Here is an 8,307-nt window from a genome sequence, read left to right on the forward strand (position 1 = left end):
TATGACACACTAATCCCTTGCGTTTGCCTTCATTTCGGTACTTACATATCTACACTGGAGTGCGCCATGTTGCGTGTACGTTGCAGCAACGCCCTCAAACCGAAACGTTTTGATCCCCCCTTACATACTAGGGTAAGTCAATTATTATCCGCAAAGTAGTTATAAAATTTTATTGTAATCAAAATGGTTCAAATTGCTCTGAGCACTATGGGACTTAACTGCTGTGGTCATCAGTCCCCTAGACTTAGAACTACTTAACCCTAACTAACCTAAGCACATCACACACATCCATGCCCGAGGCAGGATTCGAACCTGCGACCGTAGCGGTTGCGCGGTTCCGGACTGTAGCGCCTAGAACCGCTCGGCCACTGCGGCCGGTCTTATTGTAATCAAACAGGAAACATAGAAGAAAATCAATTTTCGACATACTCGCCTTGAGTTTTATGCACTTGGTGCATCGTTGTACAAGCTTACTGATGCCCTCATAAAATAAGGTTCTCGGTTGAAATGCGAGCCAGGGATGCACCGCTTCTTTCACCGCTTCGTCCGACGCAAATCGATGGCCCCTTAATGCCTGTTTGAGTGGACCAAACATGTCAGACGGGGCAAGTTCGTGACTATATGGAGGATGATCCAGTACTTTAAATTTGAGTTTTGGAGCGTTTCAGCAGTGTGAGTACCAGTATGCGGACCGGCATTGTCGTGCAACAACACAACACCTTTTGACAGCAATCCTCAGCGTTTGCTTCGAATTTCAGGCTTTAGCCTGGCAGCAAGCATCTCACTGTAACGTACACTGTTTATTGTTGTGCCCCTTTCCCCATAATGTTCCAGTACTGGACCTTGTGCATCAGTTTTCCTGCGGACGGTAGGGTCTTCAACTTTTCCTTGCACGGCGAATTTGGATGTTTCCATTCCATACTCTGCCATTTACTCTCCGGCTCGTAATGATGAATCCATGTTTCGTCACCAGTAATGATCTTGTCTAACAAGTTGTCCCCTTCGTTACCATAGCGATCCAAATGCTTTTTGCAGATGTGTGAGTTGTTTTGGGACCCATCTTGCACAAACTTTATGAAACCCAGATCAGTTGTGGATGATTTCGTAGGCAGAACCGTGACTAATTTGCCACTTCGTCAATAGTTAATCGTCTGTATAAGAGAATCATTTCACTTGAACGCTCAATGGTTTCTTCATTTGTGGCGGTAAACGGTCGTCCGTCGTACACTTGTACGACCATTTAGGAGTTTTCCAATCCATTCATAGACACTCCGTTGTGGCAAAACACTGTTCCCGTACTGTACTGAAAGTCTTTGCTGAATTTCGGCCCCTGATACGCATTCCGACCACAAAATACAGATCACTAAACGTTGCTCTTCTTTGGTGCAAATAGATATCGGAGCAGCCATGATTAACATCACGGCAACGATAACGATACTAACGTAGCACCTTGAAAATTGCCAAGATACAACAACAAATAAACAAAGCATGCGTCATCAACGTAAAACGACGGTACTACCAAAATAATACAAAAATATTACTAAATTGTGGATAATAAATGACTTACCCTCGTATTACTACTGAAATGGCGGAATGTATACTGTCTCTACATTCATCGTTATTGTACAGTGTCAAGCATATAGCCAATTTCAGGCGTTGCGGTTCGGACTAACAAGTGCGATGTCTTACACTGAAGTGGTTCTTGTGTAGGGCTGGTGAAATTTGTGGACTCAAATAGCTATGTTCGCAAATGGAAATATCATCAAAACCGTACAGTAACGTGAAGTAAATGGACGTCAAATATTCAACCTGTTGTGGAACAAATCGTCTACTGACGTCGTTAAAAACCCACGAAGAAACGAAATGATTGTCTTAGCACATGTTATCAGATAATAGTAGCACAGAAAAATCTACAGAGCTGCAGAAATAATTGATCCACAGAAATAAGAATTCTGGGTTCGCAAGCCAGATAAATCCCCCTTTCCGCCTAAATAACCACCGTATCGAACTGGAAGACTGTTCGGACACGGTCGGTATATCTATGGGTTGTTAAATATCTATGACTATGCCTGTGCAACACCTGTAATCACAAGACATGGTCCTGCATAATACAAAAGACAGCAACCGTGTGAATTACCACACTGTCGATATGGAAGACTGTTCAAAGGCAATCCGCATCCACGCGTCACTGAATATCTGTGAGTATGCTCGTGCAACACCTGTGATCACGAGATATCGTCTTTTGAAATACGCAAGGCAGCTACCTTTAGTACTTTTGTCTCGCCCTGCAGGTAACGAGCCAAAATTGACGTCTTTCCTTAGCTTTACAGCTCTCCACACATTCAACAAAAACGGAACGCAGACCAGTAAGAGAAGTCCGTCAATATGACCAGCGGTGAGCTATAAACACCTTGCAATAGTATCAATAAGACAGGTGGCCGTACGAAATAATTTGGACAGCGGCTGTTTCTCAACAGCAGGTTATGAGCGCTCTGAATCTTTTCACTCCAATTTTGGAGGCGCACCGACCCTATCGGACACCGACTGGGGCTGCATGCGACTAACTTTCCCAGTCTGCGGTTAGGAGGAATAATTGAATGTGCAGGGCAATTTCAGTTCGGAATTATAGCACTCACTGTTCTATATCTTATAATAAAACGTAATGCTGTAAGAGAAAGTGCACGTATGCAGCCGAAAGAGAGATTTGACTGGCCACGTGTGCGCCATATTTCTTGTTTTACAGCGCTGTTCTCATTCTGCGCCCTGGAGCTTTTTCTAGTCGGGAGGCCACAAAATTTATGCAGCTTTCAAAGCATCTGTTTACTAGGCAAGATGAGTGTGAATATTTTCAGTTCGGACGCGCTAGAAACATAGACGGGACACATTAAGAAATCATTGCGAAAAACGATGTGATGTCATGTAGTATGAGTTACTCGTGAACTCCAGTGTCACTGAGAAAGGAAACCCTTATGTTAAGGATACGAAGAACCAAGCAAGTGCAATGAAACAAAGTATTTCGGCTGTTTTGTAAATAAGTACTTTACGTAACAGCGCCATGAGTAACGAAATGCCGGCCTCTGTGGCCGAGCGGTTCTAGGCGCTTCAGTCGGGAACCGTGTTGCTGCTACGGTCGCAGGTTCGAATCTTGCCTCGGGCATGGATGTGTGTGATGTCCTTAGGTTAGTTAGGTTTAAGTAGTTCTAAGTCTAGGGGACTGATGACCTCAGATGTTACGTCCCACAGTGCTTGGAGCCATTTGAATTTCAATTTTTAGTAACGAAATGTAATACGTAACTAGTGGATGGAACAGCCAAGCTACAGAAAGTTTTCATCGAAGTACGGTAGAACAAGTAGATTTGAACCATTAGGACGGAGTCACTTACACGTATAACATAATAATTAAAGCTGTTTGCATAATAGAAATAGAAAATGTAAAAAATAAACTCATCTTTAAAAGAGCGGAAGATAAAGCTGCTTCTTATAAACACTTACGCTATGTGATCAAAAGTATCCGGACATCCCCAAAAACATATGTTTTTCATATTAGGTGCATTGTGCTGCCACCTACTGCCAGGTACTCTATATCAGCGACCTCAGTAGTCACTAGACATCGTGAGAGAGCAGAATGGGACGCTCCGCGGAGCTCACGGACCTCGAACGCGCTCAGGTGATTGGGTGTCACTTGAGTGATACGTCTCCACGCGAAATTTCCACACTTCTAAACATCCCGAGGATCACTGTTTCCGATGTGGTAGTGAAGTGGAAAAGTGAAGGGACACGTACAGTACAAAAGCGTACTGTTCGACTCGTCTGTAGACTGACGGAGACCGCCGACAGTTGAAGAGGATCGTAATGTGTAATAGGCTGGCATCTATCCAGACCATCACACAGGAATTCCAAACTGCATCAGGACCCACTGCAAGTGCCATGACAGTTAGGGGGGAGGTAAGTAAATTTGGATTTCATGGTCGAGCGGCTGTTCATAAGCCACAAATCACGCCGGTAAATACCAAACGACGCCTCGCTTGGTGTAAGGAGCGTAAACATTGGACGACTGAATCGTGGAAAAACGTTGTGTGGAGTGACGAATCACGGTACACAATGTGGTGATCCGATGGCAGGGTGTGGGTATGGCGAATGCCCGGTGAACGTCATCTGCTAGCGTGTGTAGCGCCAACAGTAAAATTCGGAAGCGGTGGTGTTATGGTGTGGTCGTGTTTTGTCGTCGTGTTGTAAGACATTTTCAGCGAGGTGTCAAGATACTTTTGATCACATAGTGTACATTGTATCACGTTATCATTCTCAATCACGAGACAAGGTGTTTTTGGAAATAAAAAAAAAAAACTATGGTCAAGTCATATCACAAGTTGTTAAAGTGAGTATGTCAGCAATCATACGTAGTAGTTAAAGTAGGATGTTGAAACAGCTATTCCAAACATCAAAAGACTGCAGTCTGTCGCTCGCCAGTTTCAAATAAATGTGCAGTATATACTGGCAAAATGGAGTAGGTCGTGCAGAGGGATAGGAATTTCTTTGCAATATGGAACTGCCTGCTCATTATTATGTACCCACAATTAAGTATTGATAGCACAAAGCAGAGCGGATACAAGTTTATGATAAAGAAGTTAATGGAAGCATTTAAACGAGACGGACTTAGAATAAATATGAGTATAACACAATATCGAGTAATGGGAAGCCATTGAAACAGTAATGCTGTTTAAAGATTTAGGACCGATTATCCGTATTTCTGGAAACTGCATAACAGATGTGGAAGGCAGCACCCAGCAGGGTCAATTGTAATGGAAAGTGGAGTTTTGTGGAGCAGAACACTATCAAAACAAGCAAAGAAATACACTAACAAGTGGTGCAGACGGGGAGACCCTTACGGACATGTGAGAAGTAAATGCAGTAGGGATGGATGGAACACTGAGAACAACGAAGAGAGATGAAGAAATGAGGAAATTAGAGAGATAATGGATTTAGAATAAGTAGCCGTTCAAAGAATTGAAAAAAGAGCTCTTCAGTGGTATGGTTATGCGCGACGAGAGGAGTAGGTACGAAGAGTAAAAGTAATCCTGGAGTGAGTGCCACCGAGAAGTAGGAAGAGCGGACAGCTGAGAATAACATGGAGAGCGGAAATAATTGGAATGACGAGGAAAGTCTTCCGAAGGAGTAGGACTGCAATTATCGCTAATGCTGGCGAATGGGAAGACAGGGCAAGTAAAAGGAAGCATGAATTGCCACAACAGCTGTGTGCCACATCTTCATTAAAACAACCATTTCCGCTCGAAGAACAGAGCATCCTCAGGCACGAAGAATGACATTAATAGTAGATCAATTGACCGAACATCACATAAAGGGCTTATTTCAATAGTGCTACAAGCCCATTTTTGTTCATTTTGAGATACAGAATCCTAAAGTTAAATGAGCGCTGAAAAATCTGCTGTTGAGATGCCAGAAATATTCGAGCATATGGTTTCTTGCTAGAATGAACCTTCCTTTCTGTTTGTTTGGATCATTAATTTCAGAAGCATTATAGGCAGAAAAGTGGAGGTAATGGACTTGTACTACTATTGAAATAAGCCCTTCACATGAGTAGACACATGCGAGACAGACATGTAAAAACTTACAAATAAGATATTCTGGACATTTAAGAGCATAGAAAAACGAGAGCGCACACTCCACATTCGCTGCCCACTTAAATGAAAGCAGTCAGCACTCGTGTGGCGTAGAGACAGACCAGCAGATCTTAGAACACAGTAATTATCTGTGCCACTTATTAACAACAGAAGAAAAGTACCACGTCTAAAAAGCTATCATACAGGGCAAAATAGTTATGAATGATGAAACAGCACTCTGCAACTGAACGTTATTCAACACTATAAGCGAACAGTCAAATCACGAGCATTAAATTCTCGTGGAGACATGCATACATGCACACAAATAAAATGAAAACGTATTGGAACAAATTCGAACGACATGGCGGCATACTGAAAACAAAACAGTGAAACAAACTACTGTATAGAGAGTATCAGAAAGATAAATGCGCAATGAAAAATGTGTCTAAGTGATTGCAATTGGATTTACTAAGGAGCTGGAGAATACGTAAGCAAACACTTGTTTGTCTAAAACTATTAGATTTAATAGAAGGGTGACAAACAGTTACTGTGCTAAAGTGTGATTTTCCTAGACTGTTCGCCGACTGCGTGATCAAATTATTTCGGATCAGTTCGTACATTAATGTGCAGTGCATGACGTTTGCTAAAGTTCAGTCATACGCCAATGTTTGCGTCAGACACGTCTCGTCTGAAAGTTCTCGTAACAAGTTCCTAAATTCATACCTTATTGTATATTTACTAAGATGGTATCTGTTCTTGCGGACATGTCCGGAAGAACAGATACCATCGGCAACCAAGCAGCTCGTTAGAATGAAATTACAATGAAATGAACACCCTTAGCTGCTTACAGGCGTTGACATATGTCAACGCGGACAGATGAAAAGGTGTGCCCCGAACGGGACTCGAACCCGGCATCTCTTGCTTACATGGCAGACGCTCTATCCATCTGAGCCATCGAGGACACAGAGGATAGCGCGACTGCAGCTATATCTCTGGCACGCCTCCCACGAAACCCACATTCTCATCGAATTGTCCCGCACTACATTCGTAGTGCCCTCGCCCATTATACTCATTACTCGAGGCGCGTTGCCGATTCCCGTAAGAGTTCGGGCACATCTGACAAGGAAACCTCCCCATCGCACCCCCCTCAGATTTATTTATAAGTTGGCACAGTGGATAGGCCTTGAAAAACTGAACACAGATCAATCGAGAAAACAGGAAGAAGTTGTGTCGAACTATGAAAAAAAAAGCAAAATATACAAACTGAGTAGTCCATGTGCAGCATGGGCAACATTATAGACAGGTATGAACTCAGGAGCGAGGTGGTCCCGTGGTTAGCGTGAGCAGCTGCGGAATGAGAGGTCCTTGGTTCAAGTCCTCCCTCGAAAGAGAAGTTTAATTTTTTATTTTCAGTCAATTATCAAAGTTCAGGCACTCACATATAATCAACTTCGCTCTCCAAAATTCCAGGACATGTTCAGGTTTGCTTGGACATATGCAGGATTTGACAGTCTACACAAGGGAAAATTTTAAAACGTTAAAAACCGTTAAAAACATATGTTTCGATAGAGCACGGGGAAAGCTGTGCGACTGTGAAACTGTTGCATTCATTTGTTGCAGTTTATATGACACACTCTTATGTTTTCATCACTTTTTTGGGAGTGATTATCACATCCACAAGAAAACCTAAATCGGGCAAGGTAAAACCCATTCGCCAAGTGTACAAGTTAGGTGGGTCGACAACATATTCCTGTCATGTGACGCACATGTCGTTACCAGTGTCGTATAGAATATATGAGACGTGATTTCCTGTGCAAGAATCGGTTAATCTATGACCTTACGATCAAATGTTTTCGATTCCCATTGGAGAGGCGCGTGCTTTCATCTACTAATCGCACGGTTTTGCGGTGCGGTCGCAAAACACAGACACTAAACTTGTTACAGTGAACAGAAACGTCAATGAACGAACAGACAGATCATAACGTCGCGAAAATAAAATTTTCACTAGTGGGAAGATTTGAACCAGCTGCTCACGCTAACCACGGGACCACGGCGCTCGTGAGCGGAGAGTATTCTCCATGTTGTGTATCTTTGCATGGATTACTCAGTTTGTATATTTTGCTTATTTTTTTCATAGTTCCTCACAACTTCTTCCTGTTTTCTCGATTGATCTGTGTTCAGTTTTTCAAGGCCTATCCACTATGCCAACTTATAACTAAATCTGAGTGGGGTGCGATGGGGAGGTTCCCTTGTGAGTATAATGGGCGGGGGCACTACGAATGTAGTGCGGGACAATACGTTGAGAATGTGGGTTTCGCGGGAGGGGTGCCAGAGACAAATCCCTGCAGTCGCGCTATCCTCTGTGTCCTCGGTGGCTCAGATGGATAGAGCGTCTGCCATGTAAGCAGGAGATCCCGGGTTCGAGACCCGGTCGGGGCACACATGTTCATCTGTCCCCGTTGACGTATGTCAACGCCTGTAAGCAGCTAAGGTTGTTGTAATTTCATACCTTATTGTACACAGCTACGTCGTCTTTGAACAGCCTTAGAATGATTTATCCGTCTGGTCACTTACACACATCATGGATGACAGCGTACCTTGAGGTACACTGTATATATAGTCTTCATTCCGTCGTATATCTTCGAACTTTCCACGTGAACACGAACGGTAAAAAATTGTAGCAAAAAGT

At 43.2% G+C, this 8,307-nt stretch overlaps 1 non-coding gene across 1 annotated transcript; it reads left to right on the forward strand.

Annotated features, from left to right (window-relative positions):
• Positions 1-7,983: 7,983 nt before the first annotated feature.
• On the forward strand, positions 7,984-8,057 carry Trnat-ugu (transfer RNA threonine (anticodon UGU)). The gene has a single exon. It is a non-coding gene; the product is annotated as a tRNA-Thr (tRNA).
• The last annotated feature ends 250 nt before the right edge of the window (positions 8,058-8,307 follow it).

Source organism: Schistocerca cancellata, chromosome 2 (assembly GCF_023864275.1).
Source record: "Schistocerca cancellata isolate TAMUIC-IGC-003103 chromosome 2, iqSchCanc2.1, whole genome shotgun sequence".
NCBI lineage: Eukaryota > Metazoa > Arthropoda > Insecta > Orthoptera > Acrididae > Schistocerca > Schistocerca cancellata.